Genomic DNA, 15,227 nt, shown 5'->3' with positions numbered 1-15,227 from the left:
TTAAGTAAATGTCTTGGTCGTTTGTGTTTGATTTTGATTTAATTCATTTTGCCTGATTCACTTCTGTTTGTAGGGCTAGGTGATGAAGCAGATGTAGGAAAGATGTCATCCATTCGAATGAAAAGATTGCTGGCAATGCAATCTTTTCAAAAAAGATTTTCATTTTTCAAAAGAAGACATTTTCAAAAGAAGAAAGGAAGTGAATCGAGTCAAAGTAAAAAGTGTCATGTAGCAGAATACGCCACCTCAAAATATGCCTCTTTGCGGTAAAAAATATTTTGAGTGGATTATTCTGAGAAACTGCAGACACAGGACAAGCTCTAAAAAGAGAAGTGGGGGGGCGCCTGGGTGGCTCAGCGGGTTAAAGCCTCTGCCTTCGGCTCAGGTCATGATCCCAGGGTCCTGGGATCGAGCCCCACATCGGGCTCTCTGCTCAGCAGGGAGCCTGCTTCCTCTCTCTCTCTCTCTCTCTCTGCCTGCCTCTCTGCCTACTTGTAATCTCTGTCTGTCAAATAAATAAATAAAATCTTAAAAAAAAAAATAAAATAAAATAAAAAGAGAAGTGGGGCACCTGGCTGGCTCAGTCAGTGGAGCCTGTGGTTCTTGATCCCAGGGTCCTGAGTTGAGTTCCACTGGGTGTTGAACTGAATAAACAAAAAGAGCACCAGTTACTCTTTTGTAAGAGAGATTAATTTTTCTAAAGGAGATTTACGTTTCAAAGGAGTCCTAAGTTTTTAATAGATAACTTTTTTATATGAGAGATTTATCTGTAAGGTAGGGTAATTATTAGTTTACTAAACATCATTTCCTCCTCTAACCTTCCAATAAATTATTAACAACCCCCCCTCCCCCCACCGCCCCTGTACACATATCTTTAGTCTTTGACATTAAGCTGGTATTTAAGGTAGTGGCTTGGGTCATCTCTTGGAGAATTTATCCAATCTTTTCTGAGTATCTTTCATGTATACATAAGGAATACTTGTATAATTAATTTGTTTGTTTTTCTCTTGTTAATCTATTATAGGGAGTCTCAGCCAAGAATTCAAAAAGGTAGGGAGAAAATGATTTTTCCTCCTCTACAAGGTCAAGATAAGGAATACCACATTCTGAGTTAAAAATCTATCTGTCGAGATTTACATTGTAGCCCTTAAAATGAGTTATCTATTAAATTTAAATTTAAATTTAAACTCTTGCTAGTCAAAACATTTTAAGAGTTAGTTAGAACCATATCCTTTGATTTTGGGGCATTTTTATCAGATTAAAAGAAAATAAGTAGGGGCGCCTGGGTGGCTCAGTAGGTTAAAGCCTCTGCCTTCGGCTCGGGTCATGATCCCAGGGTCCTGGGATCGAGCCCCACATCGGGCTCTCTGCTCAGCAGAGAGCCTGCTTCCCCCTCTCTCTCTGCCTGCCTCTCTGCCTACTTGTGATCTCTGTCTGTCAAATAAATAAATAAAATTTTTAAAAAAAAAAAGAAAGAAAGAAAATATGTAGGTGTCTCTTTTATTGTCTACACAACATAAAAAGGAGTTGTTTAGGAACTTCTAGATATTAATTTAGTCTATGAGAGCATATATTTTTGGCTACAAAAAATCTGAAGTATGTTTTGTAGGGGCCAAGGGCAAGACACCTCAAAATCCTGACATGAAGTTTAGTCTGATCTGAAAAGATTTGAGACACTAAGAGCTCAAGAGAAACTTCTGTCCCTCGCTTACTACATTAAAAAAACCAAACCAAACCAAACCAAACCAAACCAAACCAAACAAACAAAAACAAAACAAACAAGCAAGCAAAACTAAGTTGGAGGGTCTTTCCCAGAAAGGGTTATTAAGAGAAATAAATTTTATTTGAGTGGCCCATCTTTATGGCAGGGCAAACATCTAATTACCAAATATCTGCTCTTCTTATCACCCTGTGAAGTGTATTCTTTTCCTCTGATGCCCAGATCCCTACCCCCTTCTCTTAGCTCAGAGTGACATATACACTTTATTTTGGCTGACTGTCTTTCCATGTCTGTTTGGATCCCCATACATACACTATTAAGCTTTATTTTCTCCTATTAATTTGTCTCATGTCAATTTAATTCTAGTTGAGCTAGAAGTGATGTAGGAATATGTTGGGGTTCAGAACTTATGGCCAAGAAAGAATTCTTGAGACACCTTCAGTGCAAAAAATGGCTTTATTAAAACACAGGAACAGGACCATCGGCAGAAAGAGCTGCCTTGGAGTTGTGATAGGTGATTGATTATATACTTTCAAGTTGGGAGGGGATTAGGGATAGCATAAGTCTCTAAGTAATTTGGAAGCCAGGTTTCCAGGATCCTAAGGGGACTAGTTATGTTATGAAAGGGTAATTTATTACTGTCTAATAAAACCTTAGTCATGAGACTCTCCAGATGCATATCAGTGGGTCATATGCTTGGGAGATGATTACCAACATATATCTTAGGGGGTAGAGATAAAGGAAGTTTCTGAAGGAATTATTATATGTTAAAGTAGACTCAACGAGGGGGGTGGGGGGGGGGGGACATGGGTGGCACACAGTGCTAAGATTGCCTCTTGCCCTTAGCAAAGTACTAAGAGGCAGCTGAGTTCCTAGAAGAAGTTCACTTTGCCGGTTTCAAGGACTTGTCAATGGGCTGTAAGTAGTACGGAAATATAATTTTTGTTTTGTCTTTGTTTCCCACATCATTAGGACCTCTTGAAGAGGACAGTAATTCTTGCTCCCTAACTGTCTCAACTATCTTAAGCTATGTTTCATTAATTACAAAAATTTCAATATCCTTACTTTTATTCAGGCTTATTTTATTATCATTCTGAATGGAGTAATTATAAAGTGTTACACAAATAAGAAAAGCTTCTATTTTCTCTCCACACTCCTTTCCTTTTCTATTTCAGTACTACTTTACTCATGAGGAATTTAACATTCAACACTGATTCTTCTATTTCTTCAATGAGAATGACTATTATTTATGCCAAACCTGAAGCTTACAGTTCTCTACATTGAAATATGTCCTTGAATCTTTACTCTGAATTTGTTTTCTTTTATTTATATTATTATCCTGTCAGTTTTATTCAGCTCAAAATAGTGACTGAAGTTGAAACCATGTGCTTTATGATTGTATTTTTGATATTTCATGTACATTTAATTTTCTCAGATTTTGAAGATAACAAGATTCTTATTAAAACTCATTGAATGTATCTTAGAAAATATTTTTGCTTTTTAAAAGAAATCACAAGTAAGACACATGCTTGTCAAACAAATTTCTTTCTATGACAACATGATAGGCTTTGTCAATAACAGGAAAGAGCAAATATGATTCATCTTGTCTCCAGGAAAGTAGTTCTTTCTCTTTCAAATGACACATTTTTTTTTTCCTTGACAGCACTGAGTGGTTTAGATAATGTTATTATTGTGTAGGTATTCTGCTGGTCAGGTGCATAAACACAACAATTAACAATTCATATTTCAGTATTGATTCAGAGCAGTTTACTAGTTCTGCCAATCTTCACCTGATATAATCTGTAATATTTTTAGCAATAGCTTAGAAAATAGAATGTCAAACCTAAATATACCTTAATTGGTGAAAAATTAAGAAATTAGAAGATAAGATTGCACTAAGAATAATTTTGAGTTCTTTTAATAATCAATGCAGGCATCGTCTTCCCTGAGAATCCACTCTGAACTACAATTCTAGATGAGGTCCCTTTCCTACTGCAAAACCATGTGTTATCCTCTATCTCAATATTTTATACACTTATTAGCTGATTTGTCTGTGTTTAAAAAAATACAACTGAGTAAATTGAAGATCTAACTAGCTTTATTAAATGATTTGTGAATTGGGCAGCACCCCATCTAGCAAGCAGAGGGGAACTCCAAGAAGTTGGACCAAATGAAATGTTTTATCATGTAGGTCACCTCATCTTCCTTTGGGGAATGGAGGGGTCCTATGTGACAGATTACCTCATGGGTGCTTATCAGAAAATTCCTGACTAACTGGTTAAAACTACATTTCTGGGGGAGGCTGAAACTGTAGTCCAGTTATGTATTAAGTTCTTGGCCAAAGTGATGACATTTGGGGTCTGTGCTATTTTTTTTTTTTAAACATCTGCCTCCTCCACTTGACTAATAACTCCTTGACAGTGGATAATGCTTTAAATGTATTTGAGTCTCCAGTAACTTATATTTGAACTTAATAAATTTATATTGAATTAATAAGATACACTGATTTTTTTCATATAATGTTCACCCAGAGGTAATTATTAGTTTTAAAAGAAGAAGTAATTTAATGAAGTTTAGAGCTCAGAACATCCATGATATTTTCAAGTCATTAAGAAATAAGGTTTCATAGAAATGTAGAACAATAAGTATGTGTATTTGCATTTTCAGAGTTAGAAACATGTAAAAAGTTAGGCTGCCTGATCCATACATGTAGTTGACAAGTATTTATTAGACACATTTTTCTGCCAGGCTCTGTTCTAAATGTCAGGGAACAATGTTGTCCTAGCCCTACACTGTGTACACTTAAGTTGGCAAGAAAGACAATGACAATTTTAAAAATATTAATATGAATATATGAATATCATACAAGAAAGTGTTAGGAACTCCAGAAGAAACTGGTGTTATTTTAGATTGAGTGAGGATGTCCTTTGCATCAGTAATACCTAAGAGGAGATATATATATGTATATATATATACATATATATATATTTTTTAAACACTATATAATTTTTAACACTGACAATGATTTAAAGTTGCCCATATAGTATTTTACAATGCAATAAACCCAACATTATTTATCTTTGATTTTGTGATTTATAAAAAGAAATACATATTTGCTCTTTGTCCACTGTTTCTGGTACATAGCTCCTAAAACCCTTGAAGTTTCTATGTAAAAGCCATAAGGTCCTCCTTTGTTAGAATACTTAATTTTGTCCCCAGTTTCAGAAATTGCTCCTGAACATGAAGGTGAAATGAATGTTTTTTTTGTCATTCATAGCAAGACCCTTCCTACTAGGCTGAGTTTATGTTAATGAGATGAATTTTGGATAGCTTCTAAAGCTGGGAACTGGTTGCCAAGAGAAAAAACCATGTGATTAGAAGGTTGTAACTTTTAGCCCCAAACCCTGACCTCTTGGGAGGGAGAGGTGCTGAATATTGGATTAATCATCTATGGTCGATAATTTAATCAACCATGACTATGTAATGAAACCTCTACAAAATCCTAAAATGATGGGGTTCAGAGAGCTTCCAGGTTGATCTGCACAGAGGTTCTGGGAATGTGACACACCCAGGAGAAGCCATGCCCCTTCCCACGTACCTTGCCCTATGCATTCTTTGTATCTTGCTGTTCCTGAGTTATATCCATTTATAATTAAATTGGTAATATAGTAAGTAGAATGTTTTCCTGAATTTTGTGAGCTGTTCTGACAAATTAATCAAACCCAAGACAGCATTGTAGGAAACTCTGATTTATAGCCAGTCAACTACAAGCACAAGCAGTGATTGTAGGACATCAAGCAGGTGTCACAGAATTCCTGGGTTGGGGGCAGTCCTCCCATATCTTATGTCAGAAGTGCTGTGGAGTGTTCTAAGTGTGAGTGAATAGTGGACAGTGAGTAAAGAAAAACAAGAGTGTTTTTTCTTTGCAAGTTTATTTCCAAGAAATTTTAATATAGCATTTAAAATTTCTACCTTAAACTTAAATCATCAAAAACGAAGGATGAAAACCAAATGTAGATTAAAGACTCAGATGTTTGCTGATAGTCGTGTTTATTACCTAATTTTAAGTCTATTACTTGTATAAAATTTGTCATAATTTTAAATATTTGGTAATTTATTAAAATTTCCATTGTTTTTATCCAACAGGTACTAATTTGAAAGATGAAAATTTAATTAATTCTATAGAATTGAAGACTATTTTCAATCAGTTTGCCAAAAATAGTTAAGCTAATTTAGAAGAACAAAGGTGGATAATACCAGATATTAAGACTGATGATACAGAGACATGAATTAAGACAAGGTAGTATTGGTATAAGGAAATATACAAAGACCAAAAGAAAAAAGGCAAAAAAAAGAGGAAGAGCATAGGTGATAAAGTAGACAGTTAGCTATAAGCAGGGAGCAAGTGCTTTTGGACTGATAAAAGGGCAGAAACCATGGTCCAAGCAGCTGGGAAGACATGCACGCATCCTTCCTTATAACCACTGTCTTAAGGTAAACTGAAGCTTCATTATAATACCTTTATTTTGGTTTTAACCCCCACCCTGGGAGGGAAGGCTGCCACAATAGTTCTGACAAGGATCATGTAAGTCAAAAAGTCCCCCTTCTGACAGGCAGGATTCCCTAGAAGACTGGCTGCATTCTTACTCAAGAACCGCCCTAATAATGACCCATAGCCTACTCAAACATAAAAAGAAAAGACAACCCCATGCCCTTATGCAGCTACCACCCCGGACCTGTCCTCTCTGCCATCTTGGCAGTGTGCTTTCCCTCAAACTACTATTAAATGTTTGCTTAAGAATTTTGCTCTGAAGTCCTTCTTGACTGAATGCAAGAACCAATGCAACTCACCATTGACATAAGGACAGACCTAACATTTACCACCACCTAATTTATGTATGATTTATGTGATTCACTGGGAGAAAGATAACCTGCTCATAAATGGTGCTGTGTCAATTGGATATCCATAAGGAAAAGAGTGAATACTTACTTCAAAAATTACTTTAGAAATATGAAAATGTGAAGGAGAAAGAAGTAACTTTTCCTCTATCTTTCTAGTTCTTGGCTAACAACCCACCACATAATAAAAGACAGATTAATAGGAGAAAAATAAAAACAGGAGTTTAATGACAGGTTTACCTCCTGTACACATAGAAGAGACCAAAGAAAATGACTAAGTCCTTTTCTGTTTAAAAAAAAAAAAAAAAATTAAAAGAATGTGTCAAAAATGTACTAAGTGCAAAAATAAAAAAGAAAAACAAGAGTCACTTTAATCTCACTACACAGACACAGCCACTGCTAACAGAAAACTGCATAACTCTTGAAGAAAAGTCCATCTTCTCAGCTCAGATGAAAGGTCATATCATCCCGAGGTATGGCTGGATGGGCCAAGGAACTCGTATCCTAGGTTCTAGAGATGGGAGTGCTCACTTAACACTCAAAGGCACACGCAGGAATGCAACCCCACTAACATAAAATTAATCACCCTAAACAAAATCTCTAACATAAAGAATAAAGATATTTTTCAAATTCCAAGTCTCTTGAGAGGTAAAGAGCTCCAAGGGACCAGATGAAGTAACGTCAGAGCACCTGCTAGCATGACGTACAAATCAATGGTTTCCTGCTTCTCTGGAGACTCCTCTAAAATATACCTCTTAAAAACTCTCACTTGCAAGTCATTGAATTTTAGAACTTTTGAGCATTAGGTCCTCATTCTCCCAAGTGATGTCACACTTATAAACTGCCTATCTAGCAAAAGCTGTATGTCAGTTTTTATTGGCTTCTAGCTTTACTGGTAGATGGATTCCCTTTGGTTTAGTTACACTTCCCAAGACAGCCCAAACCACCACTTTAAATATTATGTCTAGCTAAAGACCAAAGAAGATTTTAGGGAAAGGGAGAAGTTACCAGGCAAAGTGCAGTAATCAAAGATATGGTTGTTTTTTAGATTTAAGCGCTTACATTCTACATTTCTAGAGATTTAGACATCCTCTTCTTCCTGGTACAGAGAAGGAGATACCCTTGTAGATGGAGATTTCCTTTATAAATGTAAATGTCTCTTTAGAATAGGATAATTTCTACTCAGTCTTCAGAGCTTTTCCTATGTCCCCTGTTTCTTAAAAATAATCAGCCTGAAATAATTCTCATGCCAAACAAGCACATTTTGGGGTGGTACATTTTGCTCCCCTTCAAATCTAAAACCACACAACTTTTAGAAGAAAACATAAGAGAATGTTTTTCTGACCTCGGGGTAAGGCAAAGACTTTTTAAAAACAGAAGTACAAAAACATTAATCACAAAGAAATAATTGATAAGATGGACATCATTAAAATTAATTTAGGAACATCTGTTCATTAAAAGACACCATTAAGGTGAGGAACAAAAATGGAAAATGTTAAAATTAAACATATTTTACAAATATGTTCAAAATTCCTACAAATCAATAAGAAAAATAAAAACCAACCCAATACAAAAATGGACTAAAAATTTGAACGCACACTTGACATTGAAGGATAGTTGATGGCCTATTAATTATTAAATCTTGCCTATTTTATTGGCTATCAGAAAAATATAAATTAAATTCCTATGTTACATTAATGTACAGACCCACCAGAATTGTTAAAAATAAAAAGACAGAGAATATTTATTACTGGTGAAGATGTGGAGTGGTCAGAACTCTGATACCATTAGTAGGAGTATACTGTGGTACAATCATTTTGGAAAATTGTCAGTATCCAATGATCAACAATTCTATACCTAGTAATAAACCCCAAAAGTAGGAGTGCTTATGAAACCACAAATTTGTACAAGAATTTCATAAACAGGAAATAACCTAAATGTAAATAAATATACCATGACATAATATATTGTAATGAGAGTAAATAAAATATGCTACATGCAATAAAATGAATGAATGGCCAAAACAAAATACTGAGCAAAACAAAACAAAACAAAACAAAACAAAACCCAAAATGGACAATATGAACCTACACTTAGAAATTGGAAGCATGGTCACTTTTGTGAGGAAATTGTTTCTTTTGGTGATCATTCTGGAGGCTGGCAGTGCTTTGTTTTTCATATATATATTTTTAGGGGGGTTGTTTTGAGATTCTGGTCACTCTGGGGAATGTGAATGTGTTCATTTTATGAATATGCACCAAGCTATATAGTCATAAGTTGTTCTTTTTAGATGCATAATTACCATGCCTAACACAGCGACCATAGTCTGTGCCACCATGCTCCTTACCTGTACCAGTTCCTTGTTTCCCTTTCTGTCAGATCCCCTATAATACAGGCTCCACATAGCCAGAGAGATCATTTCAAACAATAAATTCCTCCAGTTGTTATCAATTTAAATATGAGTCCAGTTCCTTACCATGGTTCCTAATCACCTCTCCAGTCTCAGTTACTGATGGTCTCCTTTGCAGTCTTTGTTCTTCAGACACTTTTGCCTTTTTACTGTTCTTCGAACACAGTCATGCTCAGGGACCTTGCACACACTGTTCCCTCTGATTGAAACATGCCTGCTTTTTCTCATTTCAATAAAATCTCTTCTTCAATCTCACTTTCCCAAAGAGGCCATTCCTGACCTCCTCATCTAAAATAGCACCAACACAATCTTATCATTTACTTTGCTTCATTTTTTTTCATAGTATATATGAGCACCATATATATTTATAATTGTTTACTATCTCTCTCATTTCTACTGGAATAAAAAAGAAACATTAGGCCTGAGTCTATTTTGTTTTGTTTGTTGTTTTGTTCAGCTTGCCATGAAGAGCACCAATCATAGGTGTCTATCTTACAAGCTTAAGAAATATATGGACTGGATTAATGAGTATAAAATATTACATAGAGAATTAACAATATATTATTTAGAGAATTTGATATGTCTAGGAAAACTGATAGTCATTTACTATATACATGTGTGTGATATGTGTGCGTATGCATGTATTCATGAGTATGTGTGCATGCACATGTAGACATCTATTATCTATCATCTACCTTATCATCTATTTGTTGTTAATTATGCATAAGGGATATGTTTATAAACCTTTCTAGAAATGAATGCTTTCTACTTAGTAGCCGCAGTCAATATCCATTAGAGCAAAGAGGGAATGAGAAAAGGACAGAGAGGAAAGGAATACAGAAAGACAGACAAGAAGGAAAATCTTCCAGAAAACATTTTTTCTTTGATATGTATGTGTCATTCAGATATAAAGAAGCTGGCTTATTGGTATAATAAATTTGAATTTCAATTGATATTGTAAATTGAGCATACATGCACACACACATGCATTCACACACACACGCACTAATACATATACATCCTTTTTTTTTTTTTAAAGATTTTATTTATTTATTTAACAGAGAGAAATCACAAGTAGGCAGAGAGGCAGGCAGAGAGAGAGGAGGAAGCAGGCTCCCTGCTGAGCAGAAAGCCCGATATGGGGCTCGAACCCAGGACCTGGGATCATGACCTGAGCTGAAGGCAGCGGCTTAACCCACTGAGCCACCCAGGCGCCCCATACATCCTAAGTAGTCACATTGCTTAACGAAAATATTAAGTCTATGTAATTAGTCCTAGGATCTTCAACTCTAGTCAAAAAGGCCACCATCTGGGTTCCTATTCCTGAATGAAAACAAAGGAAAAGTACAAATGAGTTTATAGCTTTTTATTTTTGGAGAGAATCTTATTTTTAATACCTAATGTTATTTTTTGCCATTCAAGTTAAGATATGGAAGGACTGTGAAATATTTGGATGTCTGAAGAAAGCAATCAATTTTAATTAAAAATGTTTATATTAAGTTATTATAGCTTACTCTATAATTTTAGAATTACTATTTTAAAGCTTAAATAATAATGCTGTATGTCTCTGACTCCACACAGTTTTTGCTACTTTCCCAAGTTAATAAGAGTGTGCCTACAATGTCATCCCATAGCATTTTACTTTTATTGCTATCGTAGGTCTTATCCATTTTTAATCTTCTGTTCATGTCTGCTGGACTGAATGTGTCCCTCCAAAGTTCATATGTTGAAGCCTAATCTCCAATGTTTGGAGGTAGGGCCTTTGGAAATTAACTAGGTAATCAGAGTGGAGTCCTCATGAATGAGACTGTGGCTCTTATAAAAAGAAACAGGAGAAAGCTTGCCTCTTCTTTCTCTCTATTTCCCATACAACAGGAAGGAAGTCATCTGTGACCAGGAAGCTGGTTCTCGCCAGACAACAATCCTCCAGAATCTTGATCTTAGACTTCCCAGCCTTCAGAACTGAGAGAAATAAGTGTCTGTTGGTTAAGCCTCTCCGTTTATGCAGATTTCTTTTAAAATGGGTCACCTGGGTAGCATAGTTGGTTAAGAGTGTGACTCTGTTTCAGTTCAGGTCAGGTCATGATCTCAGGATCATGATCTCAGGGTCGAGAAATGGGGCCTTGAGACATGCTCCGCACTCAGTGGGAGTCTGCTTAAGTTTCTCTCTCCCTTTGCCCTCCCACCCTCACTCTCTTTTTCTCAAATAAATAAAAAGTATTCTCTAAAAGAAAGAAATAAAAGCCAAGACTGACTAAGACCAGGTCTTTTAGCACATACTACATTATATTAGGAGATTCTTTAAGTTTTAGCGATGCAATATAATATATCCTAATGCAATATAATTCCATCTGGACTTTCCTTATTGTCTAGCAGTTTACAGGGAAGGTGTTTAGTGGATATTTATTGAAGTACTGGATAATATATTTGCAAACATTAATTTGTATTGTATCATGGTCAAATTCCTTATGAGGTTAATTACTTGTATTTTAAATACTTTAATTTGTATTAAGTTCATCTGTTTAACTGACTGTGACTTACATATCCTTATACTATATTTCATCTTTTCTACTTTTTACTCATTTATTTTAATTAAACCATTATAGTGTCATTAATCATGGTGATTTCATTAAATCTGATGACCCATACATCATAGTAATATTAAGGGCTGTTAATACATGGAAATTTTACTTCATAGTTAAAGAGGAAATATAGATTTAAAGTCATAAGTCAATAACTACACATCACTATATTAATGATAGGATAAAACAAAATACAGGAGTGCTTGGTACACTGGTTAAAGTGACTACTCAAATAGGAAGAAATAAACATCCTTGTTTTCTATTACTGCAAAAAAAATGTACTTAATAGGTAGAGTAAGAGTAAAGGAAGATATTACGTTTCCTGATATTATAAGAATCATTGATTAAATCCTCAAGGAGTTCTGTTATTATCAGTCATTTTTATATAAAATAAGTGTTCTTCATAAACTTAAGTTTAAAAAAATCAAAATGAACTTTACTAACTTGTGATGATCAATTAAATTGTTGAATCAGTATAATTCTTCATATGTAAAGTGAAGGTTATTAACAAAGTAGCAGAGGGAAAACCAAATTTTTCTTTCTAAAACAAAGCTAAAGTGAAGTTTGTGCTATAGATATAAAAAAAGTTGTTGGGAATAAAACATATATTTTTAAAATATTTTATATATATATTTATTTATTTTAGAGAGAGATAGCACATGCATGCATGAAGGAGGAGAGGGCAGAGGGAGAGGGAGAGAGAGAATCTCAATCAGACTCCCACTATGCAGGGAGCCTAATGAGGAACTTTATCTCATGACCCCGAGATCTGGACCTGAGCTGAAATCAAGAATCTGGCGCTCAACCCACTGAGCCACCCAGGCACCCCTGAAATAAAATATAATTTTAAAGATGCTCATATATTTGGAAAATGAGGTTGTAGTATAATTATAATTAACATGTATTTTTAATGTTGTTTTCATAGTTTAAGTTTTTGTTTAAGGCATGTTCCAAAAGGTTTCCTAAGTATTACTGAGATACATAAAAATCACATATTAACAAATTCTGAGTATATTTAAAATAAATCATGATGGGGCACCTGGGTGGCTCAGTGGGTTAAAGCCTCTGCCTTCGGCTCAGGTCATGATTCCAGGGTCGTGGGATCGAGTCCCTCGTTGGGCTCTCTGCTCAGCCTGCTTCCTTCCTCTCTCTCTTTTTACTTGTGATCTCTGTCTGTCAAATAAATAAATAAAATCTTTAAAAATGTATATATAAATCATGACTATTGATGATATTGCTACCAGTATTTTGCTCTCTTAGAATGAAAGTGGATATATGGTTAACTAAAGAAGAAAACCATTTTCCTGCCCAAATTCTGATATTGTATTCAGAAAACAATGAAATTTAACCCAGTCATTGGTTTACCAGAGTCCAGTTCTATTTTTTTCTAAATTATCAGTTACTAATTACTTAAATAAATAAACTATTTCCTTTAAATAACCTGCCAAAATTCATTCAAAATGGTAATATAGTAGCTTATTGAAGATGCAACTCATGTTATATGACATTGTTCTGAATTTCAGGCTGATTTTTATACTAAACTTCTTTGCTCTCAGCCAAGTGATAAAATTAGACTCATTTCTATCAATTTTGTGTATGTATGTGTGTGTGTGTGTGTGTGGACTCTCTTCTTCCTTACTTTTCTATTCTTCTTCTCTATAATCATGTACTATTTTGGAGAGCCAAATTTCACCTAAAATTTCCCTACTTCCCAGATTTAGTAAACTTTGAATCAAGGAGATTTTGAAGCAAAAACAATTATCTATCATATCTTATGGCATCTATAGAATTTCTGTATTTAAAGCATGTAATTTTAGTTGTAGAAGATACACACATGTATTCATGCACATATGCATTTACACACATGTACATGAACACACATGCCCACACATATGCACACACACACACACACACACAAATATTCAGTCAGGCCAGAAAGTGAAGGTACATAAAGCTTTTACTATTTAAATGGAAAATTATCTATTTTGTACTTTAACTATATAATTTAAATAGGTACATATTATGTACATTATACATATGTGTATACAAAATGAAATAAATGTAGATTTTATAAAGCATTTTTTAAACCAAAGTAATCACTCACCTTGAGTTCTCTTTGTAACACCAGGCAGTCACATTTGTCAGAAGTTGGGGTGCTTGTTTAATAAAGAAAAGATTCTGCAGAATGTTTCAAAGATTTTTATTTTCATGAGTAAGATACTTTCCTGAGGCGTATTGTATCTAAGTTATATATATGCCACCTTTATTAGGTTGGTCTTCCCTTAGGTAGGATTAGAGAATCATTTCTGTGCAGATAGCAAGGATTTCCCTCTAGGTGTATGCTTTCATCAGTGTATAGGTAGGGTTCATTCCCTAAATTAATATACTGCTAATGTATACCTGAAACCCTAGAGAATGGAAAGTGTCTATTACAACACAGAAGTGGTATTCAAAACAGAACCTTACTTGACTGATAACAAGCCTCGATTTCTTTCTTGCCCTCCAGAAAGTTCAGAATTCAATTAAATACTGAAATGTAATAAAGAATTCAAGCAGATGTGTTGTACATCTAGTTTTTCTCTTCGTTCATGAACTTTGGATCTCTATATTTTTCTTTTTTTTCAGTTTTCCTATATTAAAGTGTTCCTCAAATTGAAAATCAGTGGAATATAAATTATATTTTAATAACCTAGAGCACTAGCTTTTTAATTATAAAAATTTTATTTTACTTAAAAATACAAAGATCTTTCAGATTCTTCTAATCTTATCTTATTAAATGCCAAATGAACAATAAATATTTCGGCCTGTTGGTTCCTCTACGTCGATTCAATTGGAGGCTAATACTTGTGCCTTGTTTAATAGTAAAGAAAAACATTAGTATTCCAAAAGGCTAATGAACTCTCAGGTTTCCACTTCATGATATACATAACTATAAATAGTAGCATCTCTCCACCATTACAACAGAAAAGAGCTTGACTAATGTCAAATTCATGCATTTTTTTCCCCAAATGTACTGGAGCACTTTGGTCATAAAACCAATAATGACCCTAAAATCAGAGGAGAGAAAGTGTTTCCAGGGACAGTGGAATCAAATCATGTGTTTTTCTGGGAATGTGAAACCAGATATTTATAAGAACCATTTGGCTAGAATAGCTCCTAATCTGGTGAAGGCGGAGTGTAGACTAGAGGGACAGTGTGAAAATTGGAGGCGCCTGTACCATCTTGGCAGGCTCTTTCTCCACTGACCACTCACAGAAATGATCTCATAAGACCCTAAGAAGGGTCACTTATGTATGATGCAGACCTGAGGAAGGGAACAGCACCCATGCAGGAGAGTCAAGAAACACCGCCTAAATACTTCCCTGCTGTCTCAACTATGGAATAAAAGCTTGCTTCTATCATGAGACATGCAATAGCACCAGGGACATTAAACACTGGTAAACACCTACTGCAGTAAGTGGAAGGAAACACGAAGGGTCTAAAAATCTCTTCTTGGGGCACCTGGGTGGCTCAGTCAGTTAAGGTCTGCCTTTGGCTCAGGTCATGATCTCAGGGTCTGGGATCCAACACTGCACCAGGCTCCCTGCTTAGTGGAAAGTCTGTTTCTCTCTCTCCC

The sequence above is a fragment of the Lutra lutra genome, chromosome 6 (genome assembly GCF_902655055.1).
Source record: "Lutra lutra chromosome 6, mLutLut1.2, whole genome shotgun sequence".
NCBI classification, from domain to species: domain Eukaryota; kingdom Metazoa; phylum Chordata; class Mammalia; order Carnivora; family Mustelidae; genus Lutra; species Lutra lutra.
This window is presented reverse-complemented; position numbering follows the sequence as displayed.